The sequence below is a fragment of the Lissotriton helveticus genome, chromosome 6, assembly GCF_964261635.1.
Source record: "Lissotriton helveticus chromosome 6, aLisHel1.1, whole genome shotgun sequence".
Lineage (NCBI taxonomy): Eukaryota > Metazoa > Chordata > Amphibia > Caudata > Salamandridae > Lissotriton > Lissotriton helveticus.
The window spans coordinates 1607416430-1607444100 of NC_136067.1; positions in this window are offsets into that span (position 1 = coordinate 1607416430).

A 27671-nucleotide genomic window follows, 5' to 3' on the forward strand; every position below is an offset into this window, starting at 1 on the left:
GTATGGACTTTGACAATGGAGGGCAAGAAGGAGGAGGACAGACGCAGCAATCTTGGATGGGGCAGTACAACGGGCAATGCCAAGCCAGACCTTGTGTCCAGCTCCCCCACCATGCATTACGATGGACATCTTCCTTCACGTTTAAAAAAACCTCGAGATTCACTGAAAAAACAAAGGTTAAAGTGATGTAACAGTTAGGAATTGTAAGAATATCTAACTTCATGATAAAAAAACTAGAAATTCACTGAAAAAAACAAAGTTAAAGGGATGTTATAGTTCATGAAAATGTCACATAAAATATACCATTTGAAACTAACAAAACTAGTGAAATGCACCAATTGCAGTTATCTCAGGTAACTATAACACATACCCTAAAGTAACTATAACTTGCACCCTTGCCATGCTCTGCTTTTACTCTTGTATATTAAATTACTCATGACATATTCATTGACTAATTTTATAACATCCCTAATCACATCTGAAATCCCATCATTGTTGATCATATATTTGTCCTTTTAATTGCTGCTAAGTATGCACAGGAGCCAGATCACCTACAAGCGCTGCCCGTTTGGCCACGCCTCTTCCACGTTAGTAGTATGCAACAGTGGTGGCTCAGGGTGGGTTGACCACAGGTCTGGCCTCAGAACAGGCCCGGTTGCAAACCACCTGCTGTACATGTCCAAAGGCTGCCCTTGGGGGACTAGCTACAGGGCCGGACAACCCCCATCTGCACACAGAAGAAGGAGGCTGGCTGTATGTATGCTCATTAAATATTACTTTACATTAAAACAACTGTAAATTCAGTGAAAAAAGCAAAGGTTAAAGTAACATTATCATTAGGTGTGATTGAAAGAACGTTTTTTGTTTTCTAAAAAACTTTAGAAATTCACTGAAAAAACAAAGGTTACAGTGATGTTTTAGTTTTTATAGTTGGGTGAATTTGCCAGTGACAACATTATTTTCTTGAATTTAAACAAACTCAGAAATTCACCAGTTATAATTAGCAGAGATAACTAAACCTTACACCCCCACCATGCACTGCTTAAGATCTCACATATTACATCACTCATGACATGTTCTTTGATATCATTTATGACATCACTGATGTCACCTCAAATGACTTCATTGTTGTAAGTATGTATATGGTATAGCTCGAACCTAGCCAAAAGACAGTGGAGTGCAGCAGATGATCAAAGACAAGCATAAATTCCACGAGTAATAGAAGAGCAAGCTGGATTATTGAGAATGAAGTGCCCTTCATCAACATAGATGATATAATGGCAGTACAGGCGTGAGTTCACTGTCTGAAAGCAGCAGAAGACATATGGCTCAAATCCCTTAATAATATCTTCAGTGCCTTTGTAGGTGATGACATGGCAATGGAGACAGGCCATTTATTGGTTTTGCATTCAGAGCTGTTGGTGAAATTGGTTCATGCAGGCTGCTAGTGTCAATAAGAAAGCAAAACATAAAGTAGGCAAAAAAGGTTACAAAAAATCAAATACGGCGCATGTGTAGAGGGACAAAGAAAAGTTATTAATGCAGCTACTGGAACATTATTACATTGGTATCTGCTAATATGCAATTTTCTGGGAACTCACACCTTCCCACTAACCTTGAGAATGGATGATGCTAGAAGACCAGTGTGTATATAAACATAACACCAACATCTGCCCAGGAAGTGTCAGTAGCATCTGTTGGAACGGTCTCCCTTATTTTCTCAGTCTTTTCAGCTAGCTGGCTGGCCAGTTTACTTGCTTGTAAGAAATGGGATTCATATTTTGTGTGAGGGGATGACTGCCCACCTTAAGGAATAATCACACCTCTTTTCTGGGTGAAACCTTAAAGCCGCAAAGTTAACCTGAGAACAACCCCATGGTAGCTATGGCACAGAGCAGACAGGCTTAGTTTACGGCAGAGTGTAAAGTATTTATTCAGTATCAAAACAGTCAATAAAGTTGAAACACCAAGTTGTAAAAATCCCAACTAAACTGAATTCGAAACATAGAGAAAATGACACCAAAATGAAAAAAAAAGCCAATTAGGTCAACCAGATATATGAACTTTTAAAGTTTTAAGTAAAAATAGCCCCAAGATAAAGCAAAGCGCCAATGGCAGTCAATGGTCATGGTAGGCCCAGTCCAAAATGTATTTCTGGCAGATCGAGATGGAGCCCAGGTCGGACATACCAAGTGGATTAGTCCCGGTGAAAATCTGACATAGAAAACTTTGCACAAATATCTAGTCGGGAGTAAAAGTTTTCAACAGTTTCCATACTTTCTTATGGTGCCCAAACAACCACAGAAGTACAATTATAAAGCCGCACCCAGGACTTCGTGGGAGACACATAGAAACTCATAAGGCAGCAGGTAGAGGCCAACAGCAAAGTCCAGTCCAGGTCCAGTTGCCACTGCTCAACAGGATACTTCCAGGGACAAGTCGTTTGCAGCATCCTGCTGTCCTGTATCCAGACAGGAAGTCGGTCAAGTGAACACTGATGTCCTATTTTTTGTTCTGGACACAAGAGGGAGCTGATCCAGTCCTTCAGGTCTAAGCTCAGGTCACATACATCAGGTCCAGTCCTCTTCTGATCCTCACCAGGTCCAGAAAGTGTTCTGAAGTGGGTGCCTAGAGGTGCCACGTTTATGCCTGCCACCAGCTAGTGGCGTCTGAAGGATTACTCCTGGGCACTCTCTAATCAATGAAAGGAAAGATCCCAGGGCCAACCCTACCCACTTTGTCTATAGTTGCTAATTCCTTACTGCAAACAGGCCCAAAATGCCATGTATAAGGGCATTTTCAAGGTGGTGAAAGTCACAATGCACACTAAACCTAGGCTCTAAGTGCTGGGAAATGATAGGGAAATAGCCAGTGTCCTCCCATATCTAAACACTAAAATCCAATTTGAAGCAAGCCTTGCACCCACAACAAACCCAGGAACAGACGTCTGGTAGTACAAAAGTAGTAAACTTCATGAACCAGACAAGAGATACACAAGAAATTCTTTGGCATCCTGTTCTCTCCTTTTCGAGTGTACTGTAAGTGCCACACGTTGTTCAACAGACTGGAGAAGCAGGATTTGGCAGTGTAGTGTCACATGATGCTGACAGCCCTCACTTTGAATATTATGTGGAGTTCAGAGGAGTTATCTATGCCCATTCAGGTCAGGCTATTGTCTGCTCTTTTGAGGCATTTCACATCTCTGTTACATTTATTCCCAGTCTAAGAACAGGCTGGGAGTTGCTGAAGAGCTTGTGCACATTTTCCTCCAGGGACTTCAGGCAGGAAAAAGGCAACTTTGTACAAGTTACCATTCCTTACTATTTATTAAAAAAACTGGCATCATCCTTGAATAGGATTTGTAATAACTATTACAAACTGTGGTTTAATTATTTTTCCAGCTGGACCCTTTCCCAAGTTAGTAGTATTAGTAAATTAATCTGCACTCATGTTTTCGACATAGGACAGCTAAGCCCGCCACAGTAAATCTAGATCTTTGCTGTATGGACATGATAACATACATTTTCAACCTGTCTCACTTTTGAGTACAGTGACCCTACGCTATGGGCTACTAGGCTTACATACTCACTGATATTAATAATATTTAAAAGGGAGATTTTATCTGTCAAAAAGGGTTATTTGAAGTGGTCACACTGCAGGTTTTACACTGCAGCCATCAGGCTACACAGGGTAGGCCTGAAGCCATGTTTGCCACCACCCTAGTGGACCATAGTGGATGACACTATACATGTTGCAGTACAAAAGTAAAAGAAAAACAACTAAAAAATGGATGGACAGAATGCAGAACTATGTCATACATTCACCCCAGTACAGAGATCTGAGCCTAAATCCATCTTTTTCTTGTTCAGCATGCCATTCCAGTTTTGGCGCCGGGTCAAGACTGATTTGCATATGACTGGGTCCAAACTGGAATGGCATGGTGAGGAAAAAACCCAATGGATTTAGGCCCAGATCTCTGTACTGGGGTGAATGTATGACATTGATCTGCATTCTGTCCATCATCATTTTTTTGCAGTTCAAAAGTGGCAGTTTACTTCTGTACTTGGGCCCACAGTCTGTACCACATGATAGGGACTTTCAGGCAACTAAAATGTGCCAATTAAGAGTGAGCCAAATTAACGATGTTTAAAGGGAGAGCACAGACATGTTACTTGGTTAGCAGGAGTAAAGTGCACAAAGTTCAAAAGCCAACAAAAAAATAGAGTCCAGCTAAAGAAGAAAAGTCTAGGATGACCATGCAGAAAAGTTGGATTTGCTACACTGCCAATTCTTTTTTTTTGTACAGAGGCGCATGCTGTTGCACATTTTGTATAAGTCACACTGGATGCACTGCTCAAGTATATGTACATTCCTTTTCATCCTTTTCATTTGGATCCTGGTTACGGGCATCTTCATTAAGGAGTCACGAACATTGATTTTTCAATTTAATGGTTAAGTTCCTTTTCCTGTGTCTGGGATTTCTAGGTCACTATATGAAAGTATTCACTTTGGCTAGCCTTGCTTTACCCTCTATTTTACTTTGACTCTTTGGCCCAATTCACAAAGGAATTTGTGATTACAGGAAGCAGTGTTCCAGGAGTAGTTTGTTAGATACTGTACATATTCTCTGAATATGTACTATTCTATCTAGGGGTGGGTGACAAATTCTGCCCCGCCAGAAGAGTTTTAGCTTTGGCCACGGAATACGGAGTTCCAGCCAAATTCTGCAAACCGCCGGCTGGTGGAGTTTTTTCTCGCATGCGGCTGGCCAATGGTAAATTGGCAGGCAAGATTTGGCATCCCAAAGTGCAATTTTTGTTAGCGGGGAGGGCACCCGATGAAATTTCCCCAGCGTGAGCGGTTGCTACCGTTAACGCTCTGTAAGCTGCAGCTGGAGTAGACAACCTACTTGAGCTACAGCAAAATCAAGTCGAGAAGCAGTGCCCGCTGGCTGCTGCCGTTTGCACAGATTTTTAACAGAGAATGAGCTCCCGGTGCAACAAATCAGTGCTAGCAGCGTGACTTGCCTAATTCAGCCCATTGGCAGGACCCCATAAATTGTATTCCTATTTTAGAAGTTTTGGGACTAATTCACAAACACATGTAAAAGTACAACAATAGTACTACATAAGTATTACCTACTAAAAACAGCCTTTGTGAACAGGCCATTTCCTCTTTGCCTAATTTGGTTACCCTAACTTTTTTAACTTTTTTAACTTTTTATTTGTAGAAGGCTTGTTGAGGCTGTTAAGCACTCTACCTGCACTGCTAACATTCCTCTATCTGAGGCACATCATCATTAAGAGAGTTCTGCAAATCACTAATTACCAATTCAGATATTCAATAATTTGTGACCCATAAGCGATAGTGTTTATTGCACTATGCTGTTTTCACTTCCCCTTCATTTTATTTTTCTAACATTTAGATTATATGCTCATTTTACACTCTAAAATTATCATATTCAGTGTTAATTTCATTATAAATATGTATTTACTAATTAACTGTTTTTAAATCTTATAATGCCACATTTCAGTCACCTCAAAGCACTCTATGAAGAACAGATGTAAGAGAAGGAAAGGGAATGTTCATTAGTAAGGAGGGGAATGACCATAGGACACAGAACTAGTTGAAAAATGCCTGTCACCTCTACAGCACTCCCAATCAAGGCGCAAATGCAAATTGGTAAAGACCTGAAGAAGCAGAGTGTAATCGAATAGTGTTCTCGATCTGATTATGTGCATGTGGAGTGACAACCAGTCTAAGGCATGTAACCTGCTATTGAAAGGTCTGGACAATTTACATTCGTGGCCATTTGCATATTTTGGTCACGTTACTGTCCTCTCATAATCCCAAGAAGTGATATTGCTCCTGGTAAATTCAATAATGGCAGGTGCAGAATTCATCTATTGCAATATTACCACGCTATTCAAAGAAATTTTAGAAATAGTTATTTTCTGATGTGGTGGGTTCCAGAATTAGGACTCCATTGTCAAATGTGCGATTACTTTCAATTAAAAATCCAAACCTTATTCTTTTGTTCTTTTTCCTGTAAAACATTTTATTTGCATTAAATGTTCAACACTACTGGTATCAACCAAATTTCATCAGACATAAATCATTACTTTACGTTGATGGTGCAAGGATACAAGGGCTAAAGGGAAACAGCATTTACAACGCTGTCATGACATCGCAGTGCTTTCACAACTCAGTCGTTACCACGACCGTGTTGTTGGTACGCAATACCTTTACATCGCAAGTCATTAGAACGACTTGCTGTAGGGGGCGCTAAGGTATTGGATATAAAATCCAACACCTTCCCTGCTGTTGCTCAAACCGGAGTAGGAACAGTAAATAATACTATTCCTAAATTCAGCGTGCCCCCTACAGCAAGTCGTTCTAATGACTTGCGATGTAAAGGTATTGCGTACTAACAACGCGGTCGTTGTAACGACCACGCTGTAAAAGCATGCGATGTAATAGCATGCGTTGTAACATGCTATATCGGGTATAACATAGTATGGTACCACACAAAGCACAAGGATTGTAGAAGAAAGATACAGAACCTACCCTACATCATTCTCGCCATCCATCCAACCCAACCTTTCTGATTAGAAAAATTCTTGCCAGGTTTCAATCATTTTTCTTGTTTCTTTGGACATCATCAAACTTCATGTACATAAGTTGCTCCATAAGAAGGCATCTCTACATGCCTCATAGCCATCCACTAAGAGGAGGAGTCGAGCTAGGTGTCCAAATTCGCATAATATCCCTCTGAACGAGTATCAACCTCAGATGAATTAATACCTTAGGATATAGCGATGTGCGACCAAATCATCAATTTGGTACTGGGCCAGGTTAAGGGGAGTGGAGGGGTGCAACTGGCACCAATTCTGTTTTCAAGCATGCACAATTATCTTTGTATGCATATTTCCTCTTTGCTGAGTCATTTTTATATTGCCAACCAGCCAAGAGCGTAATGCCTGCTCAGTTAGGAAATGGAGATGTTGATGTTTTGGGGCGATGAACTGTGGGAGGGGGTGGGGGATTTTATTGTGTTTGAGTTGGTACTCCTGTGGATTTATGGTAATGGACAGAAGTAATAAGAAGAAACTTTCTAAGGAGCAGTTGCACACTATTCCCCCCTTTGCTTTGAGTTACACTGCAACATAATAAACTATAAACAAGCCAACCTGCAGGCACATACACTGTCACAAAGGAAATCCCAGTTTTTAGCATGTTAGGGAGAGGAAAGAGATTGTGTAAGAGAGGCTAATAGGAGTGGGGATTGGAAAGTGGCTGGCAATGCTTCTACAGGGATATTCAGGAATGCCGAAAGAGGAGAATAATACACCTGTGACTAGTGGTGAGGTGCCTAGAGGAATTGAAAATTAGTATATTAAAATAGGTCAGACGTTTGCTAAAAGAAAATGGCATTTGTGGAAATAAAAATGAAGCAATGAGGAATAGGAGAGGAAGGAAGGATGAGCTGAGGGGTGAAGGAGAGGGAGGGAGAAGAGGAATGGCGAAAGAAAAGAAGGATGGAAGAAAGAAATGAGTGACTTTAGAGTGGATAAAAATAATGAAGAAAGGGGACTTAGTTTTCGCAGCTAGGCAGTTGCCAACAACTTGTTATAGAATAGTATTAAGGGTCATGTCGTAATGTGATCTTGTGAAAAAACAGAGCGTGCTCACCACCGCTGATCTCTGAACAGTTTTAAACATTATTCGGAGTGGGTGAAAACCGCTTGGTGTCAGACTTTAAGTTAAACAAACACCAGGATATCTGCAGTAACAAGAGCACACATTTTCACACGTTTCAAAGCGGCCATAATGGATATATTATGTCCTAATAGCTCTGTTAAACTGCATTTCAGCGTTTCAAGTTTTCCTCAGCATCATCATGTTTTAGATTTAAAATTATTTGCTAAATGGTGTAATTAGCTGGCAGGCTCAATTACTTATTTTAAACTGTGGCTTTAATCACACTCATTCTCAGAATATAAAAAGAACTAATCTCTAGCATTTTTTCTTTCATGTGCTTGGTTCATAAAAAGTGTTCCCCCATTCACGGGTGAGGGGAACATTTCTTTTGAGACTGAAGTATTCCTAAATTACAATGTCCTTGACACAAAGTCAGATATGACAATTTCAACCAATGAGCAATTTTGTGGAAGTTACGCAGACATGTCGGGCACTGTTGTGTGTTGATTGTTTTTCTTTTTTTTATGTCAATGAATTCAACACCTAGGTAGTTCTCGTGGGCGTGATAATTCGTGACTCGGTGACTTCTTTTCTGGAAGGAAGACCCAGGAATCAAAGAGTCAGAATACGGTGTCGTGCTAAGTAGTTAGTAAACATAAATATCTGCAGGTTTGTATGTTTTATGCGAAGAATTTTTAATCGCGCACCTGTGCCAAGACACACTGTGGACTTGCATATCTACGTGATAAGCCAAAGTTTGCATAAGAATGTGCCTAAAATGCTAGACTAAAAGTAGTACCTTTAATATATAATACCTAGCACTGGACGTTAAACTAAAAGCAAAAACACAGGGGCTAATTCAGAAAGTATTTGTAATCCTAGGAACGTGTACAGTTTGAGTACTCAGGGAAAAACTATGATTGATTTCTAGGTAATGATATGCCTGATTGTGCTAATGCAAAGCCAGTGGATTATTCACAGGGCTGGCTATCCTCAAGTGCAAGGTTAGAGCAAATTAGAGCAAATGGTAATTTGCCCTTTTCCTACACATTTGAGGTCTTGTGAAGCCAATCAAACCATTTAAAACTGGGTCAGTCCACTTCAAACCATTGGCTTGCTTTTTTCTGACTCTTTCCAGCAATGGCATGAGACATTGCCAAACACATCTTGAATCAGGTCTTAGAAGTATTGTAGTTCCCTGCCTTTCTGTTGCTAATGTTGGTATCCTTCTGCCTCCACTGTAGTGCACGAGGAACTATCTTACAACTCAATCATCACACATTTTGTCCCATTCAATTCCTAATGCCATATAGGGATTCACTAAGCAAAGCAATCCATTTTTGGTTGATTTTATCAAATTTTAAAAAATTGCTTCTGACATCACTCATGTACAAGCCTGACCCCAACATGACTATTTTATTGGCTTTTTAATTTTAGATCGGGTTGCCCAACTTCGGGTCAGATGGTTCCAAGATGTATCTTCTTTGCTTTTTGATAATCCCTGTCTTCTAACGTGGGAGGATTTATCGATTTAGTATACATTCTTTAGTAGGTTAAATACTGCTCAATGAAAGTGAACATACTTGACATCTGTTCATTCCAAGGAATATACTTCTCTTTCTACTTTCCATGTCCCCTAACATTAAAGTGCACTGGAATACAAATGTGGAAATGCGCATAAAACCAGGTTTCTTATATTTCTAGAAGCAATATTGTTCTACATCCTCTTGCCCTGGGATGAGACGTGGATAATTTACCACTGATGATGAGCACAGAAACAGTTCTTCTAAACGGAAGCCTCTTTCAAAACGAAGGTTGGCCTGCCATATACACTAGTTAAATATTTGCCCTTTGGTTTGTAGGTGCTGGACAGGGCTGAGTTAGCAGCTATTACTAAGAGAAGAGGGTTCTAGATTTTGAACTTCTATCAAGAATGCTCTGCTCTCAAGCAGCTGTGTGAAAGCCCCCTTAGCCAGCTGAGGAAAAAGGCTCCTGTCCTGGTGTGTGGTGTGCTCCCAGCTGCAGGTAAAGTAGAGCAAGAAAGGTTCAAGAGCAACTCTAGGTCCTGATCCCTGCATGCAATACAGTTCACAAGAACTTTACTGAGATCCCCGCAAACTCATCAAACATTGCTGACAGTAACATGGGAAAAGCAGCATAGAACTGCTGGCGAGCTGTTCAGTCTCTGCTTCGATCTGTAGCATGCCATACGAGTGTAGCTCATCAACACCTAGTGCAGTTTAACTTTGCCCTTTTTTTTGCGGAGTTTTATATAGCGCAAACTTGACCCGGTATCGGGTATCAGAGCACTTTACATAGCACCAGTTGCGTTTACACGAGTACACATTAATTTTTGTTAGGCACGGGGAGATTAAGTGATTTGCCCAGAATCACAGGATGTTGTGCATCATTGCCCAGACTCGAACCCGGTTCCCCAGATTGGAGGTCAACTGCCCTAGCCGTTAGGCCTTGTTCAAACCTTCCACTCAAAGGTCACAATCTTTAATTATGCGGACGATCTGCAACTAATATTCCCACTGGACTCCCCGGACTCTGTCACTGAATTTCAGGCCACCATGCTGCACATCCAGCGGTGGATGGATCAGAACCACCTGAAACTCAACCCAGGTAAGACAGAGTTGGTGCTTCTGGGGAAAAGCGAGGCCATCTGGGGCCCGCATTTCTGGCCGCCAGAACTATGGCCACCTCCCTTGCCCTCTTTCTCGGTGAAAAGTCTTGGGATCATTATTAACGAAGATCTCTCACTTCGAGGACAGGTGCGAGCTGTGATCTCCTCTAGCTTCCATCAATTGCGTAAAATTCAAAAAATTGCCCAGCTGCTGACACACTCGGCTCTCATACAGGTGGTGCTTGCATTGGTCCTCTCACGGGTGGACTTCTCGAATTCCATCTACCGGGGCTTACCTGCATTTTTAACAAGGCGCCTGCAAATCGTTCAGAATCAAGCGGCCAGACTTATTGACAAACTACCCAAATGGCTATCGGCAAGACCGCTGCTAGCTGATCTCCACTAGCTACCTATAGCCCAATGGGTTGCATTCAAGTCTGGCTGTTTGGCCTTTAAAGCCCTTCATGGTAAAAGTCCCAGGTTCATCAACAGCATGATCGGGAAGTATGCGCCTACCCGAAATCTCCGTTCAGCTCATCTTTACTTACTCACCACTCCCTCCTTTAAACGGAAGCGACAAGGTGGTTGTCGCTTCGCTACCTTGCCCCAAAAGTCTGGAATGCCCTCCCTCTGACAATTAGGAGCTGTGACAATCTTATGGTGTTCAGGAGAGCCTTAAAGACCTGGCTGTTCAAGCAAGCATTTGCATAGGTTATCCGCCATCAATTTTCCTCAATCTCAGCGCCATGAAACCCTTGGGTGCCCGTGCGCTTTAGAAGTTGTTATTATCATAACATAACATAACATAACACTCAAACCACACTGACACTCACCCATATGGGTTTCGCCTTACTTTCCTTGGCAGTACTGCCATATATTTTACCTCTCACTTAGTGACTACCTACCTACATTCAATCAACAGCATAAATATTCCCCTGCAGTTTAGCTCACCCACTTCATGTCACCTTCTTGTAATTTCAACCTTGAGCCACCAGACCTATTAGTTTCGACTATGCTCATCTCCATATGAAAACAAATAAACAAAGGGAGAAATCTCTTATTCCCATCTTCATCCTTAAAAAATCGAGATGCTTGGTCTAATTTCCCACACATATTACACCTCTTGCACCTATCTGAATTAAGCATAAGTTTGCAATTACAATGTAGGGTCATAATTTTGTGACTGTTCCCCTTATTAGCAATGTCATTCTCAACCCCAGCTCACACTTATGATTCCAGAAAGTCTGGCTACATGGCAGATTGTCTGGGCTACTAAGTACATAAAATACCTTCAGATCCCGATTCAGTCATCCGGAGACGGCAATGATTCCTTTACCACACCTAGATATAACTTTCATGTGAAAAAAGTCTTGACATTCTGCCTCATACGTTTGATACAGTCAACCAACATTCTAAATATATGGGTGACTCAAAGGTACATATTTGAGGAAACTAATTCACATTTGGGCAAGCCTAAAGTGGACTTTTAACAAGACAGTGTGTATCTTATCACACCTTTTGTATAATACTCATTTCTTTAGTTTACACCCATATTCCCACTTCTATGTTAAGACAGATTAATGGGCTCATTTAGTGTTTGCTGGGGTGGGTGAAATGCTCGGTACCCCTCCAAACCTCCATCCGTTGTGGGGGGCGGTTGGTATCTTCAAGCACAGGCTCACTTGGCTCTGCTGTTGAAAATCTCTGACCTGCCTGCCTCTCTGTCACTAAGCCACCATGATAATGATGTTTACCCATCCTCTTTAGTGCATCATCCTACCCTATTTTGGGCACTGCCTCGCCCCATTTGCAAGATTCTTCTCGTCTGACCTGCCCTGTGGGACAGTGTGGTTCCAAGTGTGAAAAATGCCCCAGATATAGGGTGCACATCCCTTGTGAATCCATGTGATTCATTTTTTGTTTTAGCCACCTATAGGATTATTCCTGGAAAATAAAACACTTTGCCAAGCAGTAGCAATTAACTGTTACTATCCATAGAATGCCATACACCTTTCTCTCCTTAGCTTGCTTTCTTGAAGGAATTACAATATGTGTTGTACTACCCTGATGCCACCTTGCTTTTCCTAAACCGCACTAGATCAAAAATAAGAGGCGGCAGAGCTAGGTGCCAATATGAAAAGATGAATATAAGTCATCCATGGAGACCAGTAGAATGACGCCCTATAAAAGAAAAAGCAACAGCCTCAAAACATGTGTATAAAAAAAATACACAGTCAAGAAAGAACATCATTATAGAAACTGCCAGCCAGGCACATAAAGAAACAAGAGTCTAATGTAAATAGAACATGAAAAAGGCAAAGGACCTGATTTAAATCATGGCAGTGTGGATACTTCGACTGTGGCCTGACCGCCAGATTTAAATGCGGGCGGACCTTAGGTTTAATCACAGTGGAGACTACTCCTGACATGGTGAGTGGTCAGGCTCTTAACGAGCCCAAGACACTGCATTTTGCATATTAGAGAACTTGCAAGAGCCTGAAATGTAGCACTCATGGGTGAGCAAGCAGACCTCGGATATTGGTTTCAACCTTTTCATGATCATTTTCTGTTGTGTCTGGAATTATTAGTTCCTCTACCCAAAGAAGTATGTACCACTGCAGTGGAATGATGGGTCACTGTGTGATTGCTGTGTTGATTGAGAGTGGCAGCTAGTTAGACTGTAAGAAACTAGCTTTTCCATTAGAGTGAGAACAAGGAGTTTACAAATATTTTGGGGCAGTAGCATATGTTTTTTTTTTCCATTTTGGCACAGAAGCAACCAAAGGAACTTTTCTGTGCAGTCAGTTCCTAAGTCAATGATAAAAAAAACATTAAGATGACAAAGTCTTTTATTGACCATTGACAAAATTCTGCTCCGTCATCTGTTTTGTATTTAAAGTTTGTTACCACAGATATATTACCTACTGCAGGATTGTCTCCCAGGTGCATGGTGGATATGTGTCATTTTACATCTGGTAGGTGAAGAACTACAGATTTTTTTAGACTATTTTTATAGCTCATTTTACTATTTAAACTGTAAATTTGGAGGATCACTGAAGACCAAGCAGCCTTCCAATCCTTCGTCACGGCACACCATTGCCTCATCCGTACAACAAAGAAAGCAGCCATTGCGGAATGCATCAACACCAATACACACAACAGCAAAGAACTCATTGCTGTGGTCAAAGCATTTGCCAAACCCAGCACAGAAATAACAGACTTCTGTGGCAAACTTGCCACCTTCTTCCACCGCAAGATCAAGGAGATCAATGACAGCTTGAATGATTGAGTGAATAAATGAATGAATGAATGAATGAAGTTGAATTTCTATAGCGCGTTACTACCCTGAGGCCTCATAGCGCTTATGGACCTGAACAAGCGGGAAGCACATCAGGTTAGTGCATAATATTAAAAAGATGTGTTTTGAGAAGTTTATGGAAGGCATGTAAGCTTGGTTCCATGCGAAGAGAGGGGGAGGGAATTCCAGAGGTTAGAAGCATTCAGGGAAAAGGAATGTCCACCCCATCTAGATCTACGTTCTTTCCTTGTAGTAGCAAGGCAGGTAGAACTAGAGCAGAGACTCCTAGAAGGTTGGTAAGGAGTGACCCGGGGAAGGATAATAGCAGGGCCAGATTTCCAGATGGCTCTGTGAGCCAGACACATGGCCTTGAATCGTATCCTAGACTGAACTGGGAGCCAGTGGAGGTTCCTCAATGCGGGTTTTGCTGATTGTCTCCACGGAATCTGGAGGAGTTGGCGGGCCGCACAGGTCTGGATCAATTGTATTTTTTGGATAGTGGCTTTAGGGGCGCCCAGATACAGAGCATTCCCGTAGTCTAGGCAGGACAAAATGAGGGATTGCATCATAATCCTTCTCGCCTGGAAGGAAAGTAGGGGAAGGATTTTTCTTAACATCTTCATCAGGCCAAAACATGTCGCTGAGAGCTTGGTTGCTTGAGGATTGAAACAGAGGGAGCTGTCAAGCCACAGACCTAGGCTCTTAATCTGCTGCTTTGGGGCAGGCATGGGGCCAAGACAGGTCAGCCATGAGAATGACGGAGAGGGTGATGGAGATTTGCCCAGAAACATCAGTTCGGTCTTGTCCCCATTTAGCTTAAGGTGAGATAGTTCCATCCATTCGGCTATTGCCTTTAGGCAGGTGCTTAGAGCTCAAGAAGAACCCTCAGGATGCTTTAGTGCCACAATCAGTTGGATATCATCTGCGTCGGTGATGATTTTTATGCCGAATGGAAGGACTATCTCCGCCAAAGGCGCCACATAGGTGTTAAAAAGCGTGGGGCTCAGGGAGGAACCCTGGGGAACCCCACAACTAAGAGGCCACTGGTTTGAAGTGGCGGTACCCTCAAAGACCTGAACGAACCGGTCCTTTAAAAAGGACTGGAGCTAAGTAAGAGCCAGGTGTGTCACTCCAAGATTTTTTAATCGCTCAAGCAGGATGTTATGATCAACAGTGTCGAAAGCGGCACTGAGATCTAACAGAATGATTGCCGCCGTGCCGCCGTGATCCAGAAGTCTCCTTGCCTCCTCTGTTACTGCCAGAAGAGCCATCTCTGTCCCGAGCCTAGGACGGAATCCTGTCTGGGAGTCATGGAGCAAGTTGTTGGACTCCAAATAGTGTACTAGCGTTGAGTTTATATGTCTCTCAATCAGCTTGCTCAGCCAGAGAAGGAGGGAGATGGGTTGATAATTGGCCATGTAAGAGATATCAACATTTGTTTTTTTCAAGAGGGCTCTGACCTGAGCGCATTTCCAGGCAGGGGGTACTGCACCCGACATGATGGAGGCGTTTAGTGTGTCCAAAATTACTGGACGAATGGCATCAGTAACTAGAGAGGTGCTGCGGAGGAGCAGGGTCTATGGGAGATCCGGAGGTAACCCTGGAAATAAGTGTATTCAAGGAGACCTCGTCTAGCAGGGGAAACCCCGCTAGAGAGCAGTGTGATTCGGGAAGTGAGCTCCCAGTGCTGGGCGTTGTAGGCTCATTCTGGTGGGAAGGGAAGGATTGACAAATCAGGTGAATTTTTTGATGGAAGTATTTAGCTGAGCGAACTAGTGCATCCTTTGAGTTGGGAGATTTTTGCGGGACGGTGGAGAGGAGTATAACAATACGGAAAATCTCTTTAGGAGAATTAGCAGCTGCACTAATCCTCTCCTCATAGAATGAGGATTGGGCGATTTTAATTTCTGCCATGTAGTTTCTAATTGCCTCTCTATAGTCATTTTTCCTGTCTTCTGCTAAGTTTTGTCTCCATCTCCTTTCACGTTTCCATCAGGTTTGTCTAAGCTCCCTTAATTTAGGGGAGAACCATGGTGCCGATTTTTGTTTAGATCTCTTGTAGGATGGTTTTTAGGAAGTAATGAGTCCAGTGAGCTTTCGATCAAGAGATTGAAGTTGTTATTAGCCCTCTCAGGATCAGGAACAGAGGAAGGTGTGGTGGCAACCAAATCTGTGGACCATTGGCTGGTGGAGAGATTCAACCATTTCCTTTCTAGCGTCAGAGTAGCGCTCTGCGTGGGAAAGGAAACCACGTTCTCCCAGATTAGAGGAATTAATGAATGGTCGGTCCAGGGGAGGGGGATGGCAGTGCCTACTGACAGATTCTAGTCGTTAGTGAACACAGGATCAAGGAGATGACCCTTGACATGTGTGGGGGTTTAATTTGGAGTGCCAATATGCTAGTTGATAGTTCTTTGGCCAGGTGGTTAGAGGGGTCATCCAGGTGGACATTAAGATCCCCTAGTATTGTAAAATTCGCTGGGGTTAGTGCTAAATTGGCAACTAAAGTTGGGAGTGCACTAAGAAATTGTCCTATGGGTCCTGGGGTCGGTAGAGCAGTAGACCAGAAAATGTACTAGTGGGTGAAAATTCTAGGAAGAAGTTCATGCTTTCGCAGTCTGGTAACCCATCAGAGGAAGACCGGCAACAGAAGTTATCTTTAAAAATTATACTAAGACCTCCACCTCTTCCAGTCTTGCGGTCAACTCTGTGTATTAAATACTCAGGGGGCAAGGTCTAAATGATAGTTGGGTCAATTTCATCCAGTTACCAGGTCTCTGTCAGAAATAGAGCATCTGGTTTAAGATCTTCTATTAGGAGTGCAAGTTCGACTGAGTGTTTGGGAAGAGAACGACAGTTTAAAAGGAAGAGTTTTAGCGGAGTGCCAATATAAGGTGTGTCTTTACTGTGAGGGTGAAACTTAAAATTACATTTGGAGCAGCCCGAATGACTATTAGCGAGAATAAGCGAATGTAGGCAGTTGGTGTCCGTGACTCCTATCAAATTGAGCAATGTCTGAGCACTATAGATGGAATTATTTTCAAAATTGCCAGGGGTCATGGCCCCGGGTCACGGCCGGGCGCGGACGGGCACAAACGGGCTTGCCTTTAGTGCACCTTCAGCTTGCCAGCGGCTTGTCCGCTGCGCACGTCTGCAGCGCGTAGGATCTGGCATGCTGCCTATGTACTTCCCAACTAGCACGCTGACCTCCTGTCTCCGCCCCCAACCGGAAGTGAGGAGACCGCCTACACCCTCCACATCAATCAGGTAGAACCTGCGGTGGACCGGGGTGCGGAGGGAACGCAAAGGCGCTGCCAGGAAAAGTAGGTGAGTGTGAGAACAGTGCTTTAAAATGTCGCGAAAATTAAAAAATAGGCAAGTTAGAGCAAGTGAGAGAAATTAGCAGGTGCGCTCACAAGCGTGTCTCCTGCCTGTAAGCGTCAGCTGCTCTGCGGGTCTGGTGTGCTGCCTATGTATTGCCCAACCAGCATGCTGACCTCCCGTCTCCGCCCCCAACTGGAAGTGAGGAGACCGCCTACACCCTTCACATCAATCAGGTAGAACCTGCGGTGGACCGGGGTGCAGCGGGAACGCAAAACTTCACAACCCAAGACTCACCCACCCTACCCGCAACCACCACACCCAATGGCTCCAGCTCCCAGCAGAGCTTGAGCAACTGGGCTACCCTCACTGCTGACAACACCTTCAGGATCATGAAGAGCATCCACTCCAGAGCCCCCTCACATCCCTGCCCTCACCACAACTTCAACAGAGCATGCACCTCCATTACACCCAAACTCGGCCGCATTCATCCTCCTGCATCTCTCAGCCCCCTTTAACATTCCCACCACACCCTCTGCGCAAGACTCTATGATGCTGACATCCACAACAAAGCCCAAGAATGGATTTACTCTTTCCTCACCGAGTGAATGCAGAGAGTCAGACTTCCACTGTTCAACTCAGAACCCACAGAGATCAGCTGTGGAGTGCTTTAGGGTTCCTTCCTGAGCCCGAGCCTCTTCAACATCTACATGGCCCTGCTTGCAGCCATTGTCAGAAGCCACTGACTCAACATCGTTTCCCACACCAACGACACCCAGCTGATTCTCTCCCTCACAGATGAACTCAAAACAGCCAAGAGCAACTTCCAAGATGGGATGAAGGCAGTTGCCACCTGTATGAAGGACAGCTGCCTCAAGCTAAACTCATAGTACATATAACAATAAGATCCTACTGGCATTCATTTGGATATGAAATACGATTCATACCTCCATATTTGTAATATAGGCATGCAAGAGACACACTGAGCAAATCACACTTAGGGGCAGATTATGATGGCGGACGGACCTGAGTTCGTCCACCACCATAGAGTAGGAGGGACCGTCCGCAGGGGCAGCAGCGGTCCCTCCGTGCAAATTAGGATGTGCCCTGGCGGTCACATCCTGTATTTTCAACATTGCGGTGGATGCTGCTTGAAGCAGCACCCGCCGCAATGTTAAAAATGAAAGGTGTGCATTTGCATGCACAAAGCGGCAGGCACCGCGTGGTGCCTGCTGCTTTGTGAACGCAAATGCATGGGGGTACCATAGGTACCCCCATGTGAACCCTCCACCCCCCCTTCACCCAGGGGGCCCGCAACGGGCCCCCGAAGTGAAGGTCCGTATGCTTTTCCACGGCGGAAAAGCCGCCGCGGAAAAGCATACATCTTACGACATCCTAATATGGCTGCCAGCCATGTTAAAGCTTTTCCGCTGCGGTCGGAAGGCGACCGCGGCGGAAAAGCTGCAGACCGATTTCAAGACCCACCGCCACCCTAATATGGCGGTGGGTCTTTTGAGGCTCCGCAGAGGATTATCCGCATCCTCCGGGCCGGCGGTGGCTTCCGCCGGCCCGGAGGATGCGGAAAATCCTCCATCATAATCGGCCCCTTAAAGTGGTTTGAAATCATAAAACATAATTTTATAGTAAAAAAAAATCTTGAACATTTAAATTTTTCATAGAATCCTTCTTATCATGGTTGCTCCAAAGAAAGTGCAAATAGAGTGTTTATAGAAGTGCTTATGTGCAAATTGATCAGAAAGGGAAAGGAAGTAATAAAAATCCAAAACAATTCTTTAAATGTATTTATAATTTTCACCAATGGCTGAGAAAGATTTACTTAGCCAAAGGCCATAGCCTGTTGAAGAAATTGATTCCTTTGTTAAATGTCAAATGTCCTTATACAGAGAGCGGTGGTAGCTGAATTATAACGCACCACTCATGAGGACATGTATATTCAATCCAGGCTAAATGATTATTGTCGACGTTTCAATCTGACTGTTGGATCAGGTGAGTAAAGCTCTTGCATGCAAGTCTTCATCAGGACGGTAAAAGAAGGAATGATAGGGCAAACTAGAGTACTTCTATAAATACTCCTATTTGCACTTTCTTTGGAGCAACCACGATAAGAATGATTCTATGAAAAATTTATATGTTTAAGAATTTTTTGAAAAAAAAGATATAAAATTATATTTGATGATTTCAAACAGCTTTAAGTGTGATTTGTTCACTGTGCCTCTTGCATGCCAATATTACAAATACAGAGTTATGGATCGTATTTCATATCAAAATCAATGCCAGTAGGACCACATTGTTAAAATGTCCTATATGGTACCCGGGTCCTAGGGCTTTCTTGGGTTACCCCATTAGTTTTTAATGTCAAGCTAAACTCAGACAAGATCAAAGTCCTCATTCTGGGCTTCTCTCCCTCCACTTAGGATGACTCTTGGTTGCCCGCAGTACTTGGTACTCCCTTCACAAACCACCCACAAAACCTCAGCATCATCCTGGATTCCTCACTCTCAATGAACCACCAATTCAAAGTTGTCTTGTCCTCCTGCTTCCACGCACTCCATCTCCTTCACAAGATCTTTAAGTGGATCCCCACTGAGTCCAGGAAAACGGCAATGTGCTCTATGCCAGCACCACCCAGAAACTCCCCAAAAAACTGCAGACCATCCAGAACACCTCCGCCAGACTCATTCTAAAAATCCCACTCTGTAACCACATCACCTGCCACCTTAGAGACCTTCACTGGCTACCTGTCAACAAGAGAATCACCTTCAAGCTTCTCACGCACAACTACAAAGCCCTCCACAACACAGGACCTACATACCTCAACCACCACCTCTCCTTCTACACTCCTGCCAGACATCACCGCTCCTCCCAACTGGCCCTGGCCACCATCCCATGGATCTGCAAGACCACGGCTGGAGGAAGATCCTTCTCTTACTTCGCTACAAAGACCTGGAACTTCCTGTCTCTGCCTTCAGGCAATCACCAACGCTGCCGCAATTCAGGAAGGACCTCAAGATCTGGCTGTTCGACTGAACCGTAGACCGAGCCCCCCACCCAGCGCCTTGAGACCCTCACGTGTAAGTAGTTACGGTCCATAAGAATCCTGATTGATTGCTAATGATTGATTTAACAATACAAAAGGCACAGATTGGCACTGGAGAACGGCATATTTCAAAGAAGCCGTGTTCTCATAATAGCGTTATATTCAACTGTGTCATTAGGAGAAGTAAGCTACATTTTTATATCGTGATATATAGACAGTTTTGTATGTCCTCCACTATATTCAGCTTGTGGCCATTTGAGTAGTCTAATATTTGTGTCAGGAATCATCGCTTGATAACAAAAAGAGATATACAACAGGAACGAGCAAATTAAGAAACAGTAACTAGAAACAAACAATTCCAGACATCGTTGCGTCAAGAGCCTCTGATATGGAGGCCACATGTTCCACTGATTTTTGATGCTAATGCAGCCAACATGGTAATTTCTTTCACTACTGTCTACGGAATATGTGGTGCCATCAAGATTAATATGGTGATGTCATAATGTGGCTTCAGATTGTTTTACAATTTCTCATTTCTGAGTGCTACATATGCTATCAATATTTTCAAGGCCATTATTTTTGTTGATTGCTCCCTAGGTAAAAAATGAAGTTTGAGGAACTGTGTAATGTTAGGTACCCGACTAACTGAAAAAGTGCATGATCCCCGGAACAGTTCTGAAGACAAACTATAACTCCCTTATGGAAATAGTGACATTTCAGGTCTTATTTGCAAAGGTAAAATTACCCTTTGGTGTAAATTTATGTTGTTTTTTGTTATTCACAAACTGCGACTTAATAGAAAGTTTATGACTGCAGGGAGTCTGCAATCTGGGCAGAGAACTCTGCACATAAAAAGATAAACCTGCCCTAAATTTTTGGTGCAGCGTTCTTTGCCCCAACTAAGAGGTCTCCCCTTTTATGTATGCCTTGTATGTATGAGATAAAGCATTTATTGTGTGACAATTTAAAGAACATCTGAGATGTAAAATATTCCCTCATGTAGTGAAATGCAAGCACTCCGTAGGAGGTAAAATGCAGGCCTATCAGCTCACACAATGCCGCCCTGTGGCACATGGTTCCATCCTAGTCACACAATGACACACAATGCGCTGGAAATCCTTGCAGAGAATAGATTTCTAGCTCTGGTGTGAAATCTCAGCATAGCCTGGCTCCATTTAACACTGTACCAGGGAATGCGCTCTGAATTATTTAAATCATTTTTTGGGGAGGGTAGGTGTGACTCGTAGACAGTGCAGGGAGTCCAAAGCCATGCTCTCCCTTGCCACGTCCTCTTTTTAAGGGCCCACCCATTTCATAAGGTGACACATCTTCTATGGTAGGCAGGTCTGGGAATGATTCACCAAACACCTGTTATCATGGGGTGAGTGAGAAAAAATTCCTTGGGTGTAGTCAAAGCACATTTGATGTATTTTTAACTGAAATGATAACAATAGATTGCGCAGGTAGATTTGATGTCAAGACAGATCTAAGACTATGCCAAATTCACAGTTTTTCAAGTAGGTAGTTATGTCTTGTTCTACTCTTAGGTATAGATTACTCCTGAATTTCCTAGCCTCATATGAAAAGTATATTTGTCCTCCCGACATACTGACACACATGACATCTCAAGGAAAAGACACACTCACACAGAAACCTTCATAAAGCTTTTATCTGTATTTAGTCATGTCAACATCCTGAAAATGTATGAGTAACTAATTTTAAAGTAAGACACAGCTACTATTACACAAAATGTAATAAGTCACTTTCAGGAATAAGACACAACTACTCACAGAAAAATCATTCCGAATTGGGCAAAGAGATACTATTTGTATCATATTGGAATTATAAGTTCAAATGTGAGGTTAAGGAGGTGAGTTCAAGGTTCATCACATAAAGGTAGAAAGTTAATTTGCAGAAAAATGTGCTTCCCTACAGAAGGTGCATAACCCATGAAGTTTTATTTTGATTCTGAAGAAATCCTTTTTAGGTGTGGCAGAGAGACAGCTTCAGCAGTCTTGCCGACATCATCTTGCCAGACTCATGTATTTAAGAAAATCATAAATAGAAATGCACACATATATAAATACATATGGGTTCGTGAGCCAGACCTCTTCATCCATTGGTCTGTTAAACTGTCATTCACTTTTCGTCTCCACCCGCCACATGATGGAGAATGGGGGGGCAATGGTGCCATGACAAACTAATGGGGTAACCCGAGGTAAGCCACAGGACATGGGTATAGTACAAAACATGCAACAGTGTGGTCGTAATGGCAATTGTTTTAAGAGAAAAATACAATATTGATTCACGTTTCTATGATCAACCAAGTTGATCCTTGCGAGATAGAGACAAGAATACACACACTTGAGTTTTGCAAAAATAAATTCAATTTATATTTGGAAGTAGTCCAGCAATATATACATACATTGAGAAACATGTTCATGGTTGCTCCAAAGAGTGCATAGAGAAGTGAACATAGAAGTGCTCATGTGCGAAGTGACGTAGAAGAAAAAAGGTTGTCAAAGAAATCATTTATATTTCTACAGTAAAACAATGGCTAATATTACTTGAGATTACCAATGTAGTAGACCTGTTTGAAAAACAACTTTTTCTTTATGTTTAATTTAATTCCATAACAAAGGATAGATGGTCAAGGAATCAGAACACACCATCCATAAGTATCTATAAATTCAACCTATGCCAGAACGTAAATGTCTTTAGTTTGACCTGTCTATTGCATAAGGTATGCTTTAAAACTTTGCATGCAAGTCTACATCAGGACAGTAGCAAAAGGAAAAACATGCAAAGTATAGTAGAGCAAAGGAGTGGGTATGATTAGGGTTCTAATACTCAATCTACCCACACAAAAGGGTCCAAGGCTCCTCAGTCCAAAGTAACATTATGATCAAGAATTCTCACATCCCTATGGTGTAGCGTATGATTTTATCAACTGAAGAAAAAGTGTTTAAGATTGCAAGGATGACTATTTCTGAAAGCTTTAATCAGGCCTTGTTACTTATGACCAATTCATTTAGGAGGTCAAGTAATGAGAACCCAGCCAACGAATGGATCATGGCCGGTCTCTCAGCGGGACAACTACAACTCGCAGCGCCTACCTGAATTCTGGATGTTGGGACTGGAGCCAGCATGAACCCAGCAGGAATCAGAATTTGTGCAGCTCGGAGGCTGACAATACCTACCGCAGTCTTCCTGTCTCTGCTGGGAATTGTCGGGAGGCAATGGGAAAGATGCAACTGGAACTCCACACTCCATGGTGCTCACCTGAATAATCTGCACACGTTAGTGGGTGTGGTCACCTTTTAAATTTCCAACAACCAACATGGCGGCCACGACATAAGTCATACAATTTACCGGAGGCAATCACTGAAAACTTAAGAAGGGCAAGTCAATATGCATCAAAACAAGAGACTAGTGAGCATTATAAATGTAAAGCTCATTTGTAATTCCTTGTCATAATGTTCCTGATTACAATGTCCTTTTCCTATACCTCTATGCAAAGAGAGAATTTCTAAGTGCTGACCTATATCATTCAGTCTTGTCATAGAATCCTTGGCATTATCAATGTGTTTTGCCATATAATTGGCACAGGCAGTTGCCACTCAGTTTTGCCATAAGGTTCATTCTCCATGGATTACATTATAAGCTTGCCAGAGTTGTGAGACAAGTAATGCACCCTGTCATCATGGGAGGCTATGATAGGACCATGACAGTCCTCCACCTTAAAAACAGTAACACTCAGTGCTATGCGGGTGCTTTAGGATACTTTTTGTAAAATTCGATCGAGCATGGAGTTTAAACACTATCACTAGGTTCCAAGGAATTTTCTTCTGGGCCGTAACTTTTCCAAGACACCAGGTACCACAGTTTGCCACAACTTGGTTTGCTTTCAAGAATACTCTGAACCTCATATTCCTTATGATCATCAATGAATACTGGAGGTGGTTTGGGACGTATCTTTGCCTTGGTGGGTTTGAGTAATTAAGTGTGGGAAACCAGGTGTATTGACATTGTCTTAGGAAGTCTTAACTTAAAGAAAGCTGGATTGATTCCTTTGAGTATTTCAAACGGTCCAATGTGACAAGGGTGAACTTTATCTTTAATCTTGAGGCTAGATGTTTTGTAGATAACCAGACATTACCTCTTGGTTGATACTGAGGGCGTGGTACACTTTTTCTGTCTGCAAATCTCTTATATGCACTCTTTGCCCTAATACAACTGTTGTCTTAGTTTAATCATATTGTGGAGCTGTGTAGACACTTGTGGAAAATGACTGTCCAGTTAAGGTGTAACCGAAAGGCTGGAAATGAGGGTGACAAACAAACCTGACATAGAATGGTGACATTTTGGTTGAATCATATTTAATATTGTGGAAGGGGGACATTTTCCGCCCCCCACATTAAGTCTACCCATGATGCTTCTGTAAAAACAGTGGAAGTATAGTTTTTTTAACACCTGGTTTACACATTCTGTTTGCCTGTCATACTCTAGATGGAAACTGGGAGACAAGTTACTTTGTATGTGGACCGCAGGACACCATACTTTCCATAGCCTGGAGATGAATTGAGATCCACGGTCGGAAGTTATGGACTTAGGTAAACTATGTAGGCATACCAGATTATGAAGGATCAGGGTTACTAATTCTGCAGCTGTGGGCAAACCAGAACATGCCACATATCCATAACATGCCACATATCCATAACATCCAGTATGGTATCTTAATTTGAATCCTTAAGTAAATTGGTAATGAAGTCCATGGAGATATCCTTGCAGTGTTTTTGTGGTGTGGGCAAGGGCAATACATAACCTCGTTTTGGGGAGTGGTCATCTTTCACTCTGGTACAAATGTCATAATCTAATACAAATTTGATGACATCTTGTCTCTAACTAGGCCAACAGAAATGTTGGCTTACCATTTCTAATGTCTTTGCACGGCCAAGGTGACCTGCTTATGGTTGATTATGACACCATTTTAGTACTTGTTTCTGCAGCGACAGTAACACCTATAATCTGATTTCATGATAGCATGAAAGGTGGTTTGATAATGTCTGTGGTTTTTGGAGTCTCCTCATAACAGAACAACGTATTGGCTTTATAGTTGGTGCTGCCTTGTCGAAAAGTGATAATGAAGTTGAACTCAGTGAAACAGAAGGTCCAGCTCAACTGGCAAGGTGTAAGTGCTTGTGCACACCTTAAGAATTGCAAATTCCGATGATCATTATAGACGGTAATTGGAAACTTAGCACACAAAGATAGTGTTGCCACTCCTTAAAAGGTAATCATATGGCAAGGAGCTATTTTTCTACCACTGTATAATTATGTTCTGTTGGTAGAAATTTCTTGGAAAGGTAAGCAACTTGATGCAACTGGTTAGTGTTTGGATCCTTTTGGGACAAAATTACTATGGTTGTTCAGTGTCAGGACGGCACCAAACAGATGCAGTTAGAAAAGCTTTCGTTTGATCCTGAAAAGCTTTGCTAGCATCCGGGGTCCATTTGATTCTCATTGCTTTTCATAGTTAATGTGTTAATGATGTTTCCTTGGCAGAAAACTGATGAATGAATCGGCAATAGAAATTGGCAAATCTAAGGAGGCGCTGTTTGTCTTTAATTGAGGTGGGTTCTGGCCAATCTGGGATGTCTTGTATCTGGGTGATCATCCATGGTTATGCCCTGTAGAGAAAGGATAAAAACCACAAATTCCACTTTGTTTGTGTAAAGTTCGCACTATGGGGCCTATTAGGTAGGCGGATGGACCTGCGTCCGTCCGCCACCCCCGAGGTGGAGGGAACGTCCGCAGGGGCTGCGGCGTTCCCTCCATGCAGATTAGGATGTGACCGCAACCCTGGCGGTCACATACCCTGTGTTTAACATTGCGGCGGGTGCTGCTTGAAGCAGCGCCCGCCGCAAGGTTAAAAGTGCATGCTTTGCATATGCATGCACAAAGCGGCAGGCACCGCGCGGTACCTGCCGCTTTGTGCATGCATATGCAGGGGGTACCACAGGTACCCCCCATGTGCAACCCCCACCCCCCAACACCCTGGGGGCTCGCAACGAGCCCCCAAAAACTAAAGACCACATGCTTTTCCACGGTGGAAAAGCCACCGCTGAAAAGCATGTCTTCTGCCCCATCCTAATATGGATGGCGGTGTCTGATAGACACCGCCATCATATCAGAGCTTTTCCGCCGCAGTCGGACTGCGACCGCGGCAGAAAAGCGGCGGACGGTCTTCCTGACCCACCAGCCATCCTAATCTGGCGGTGGGTCTTTGGAGCCTCCGCAGCGGTGAATCCGCATCCTCCGGGCCGGCGGTGGCTTCCGCCGGCCCGGAGGATGCGGATTCACCGCGATCCTAATCGGCCCCTATGTTTGTTTGCAATGTAAACAATGTTGGTGTAGGGTTCTTAGGATGGTCTTTCCATGTTCTTTGTGTTCTGACAAGAAGTTGGAATATATCAGAAGGTCATCAATGTAGACAATCATAAACTTGTCCAAAAATTTATGGATCACGTCATTGATAAAAAAATGTAAACCCTGAAGGAACGTTGCATAAGCCGAAAGGCATTACATAGTACTTGAAGAGACCAGAGTGAGTCCTAAACACTGTTTTCCATTCATCACTCGCACAAATGTGCACTAGTGTGAAGGTACCACTGAGGTTAAACTTTGTGCACATGGAGGCGGCTCTGAGTTGGTCGAGAAGCACTGGTATCAGTGGTAATGCGTACCGTTTTTTAATGTGATACTATTCAGTGCTCTATAGTGAATACAAGAGCATCACTCACCATTGCTCTCAGACACAAAGAAGAGGGGCGATGTGGTGTGTGATTTAAAAGGGCAAATGAAGTCATTCTTCAGATATTTGACTAGATACTCTCATAGGTGATTATTCTCTTTGCTGGTTAAAGCATATATTCTGCTTCACAGTATCTTCTCCCCAGGTATTAAATCTACCTGCAATAATAGATGCGATGAGGTGGTTAACATTTCAGCATTGCCATTACAGAACACATCTCGATAGGACTCATAAACTTTTGGTAACTTGATATCCGGCTCAACAGCAGTAGCTATGCTATGCGACCATCATTGGTCTTGACTGGCCTGAGAGCCTACTGCTGAAGCTATTAGGTGGGATCCGCTCATTCGTTCGGAGTGCATACTGGCCAGGCATTCTACCATGCACCATTCAGAATCATACCTGATGTTTCTTTTGGCCCAGTCTATGGAAGGGTTGCGCTTGGTCCCTAGTATAACCCCAAATTGGAGTGCATCAATTACATCAAAGCACAGAGTTTCGGTATGTTTATTCTTTTGATCTTGGCAAGTAATTGTCACCTGAACCGTGGTGTTTGATTAACCATGAGGTTAATAGTGTGCCATCTACTGTTCGGACAGTATCAGGCATTTCCTTGATAATGTTTGGAATCCTAAGTTTAGAGCAAAAGGCAGAATCAATAAAGTTTCCAGTTGCTCCATAGTCGGTCATCACAACAGCTTGTTTGTTGATACTTCCCACTGTAAATTGAACGTGGAGTGAAAAATAATGAATGGAAATCTGCATTGTATTTGCGATGGACTGATCAGGGGGAGTGAAGGTTCTTCCCCAAGGGATTCTCCTGCATGTTCCCTGAGCCAGTCAGTTTCCC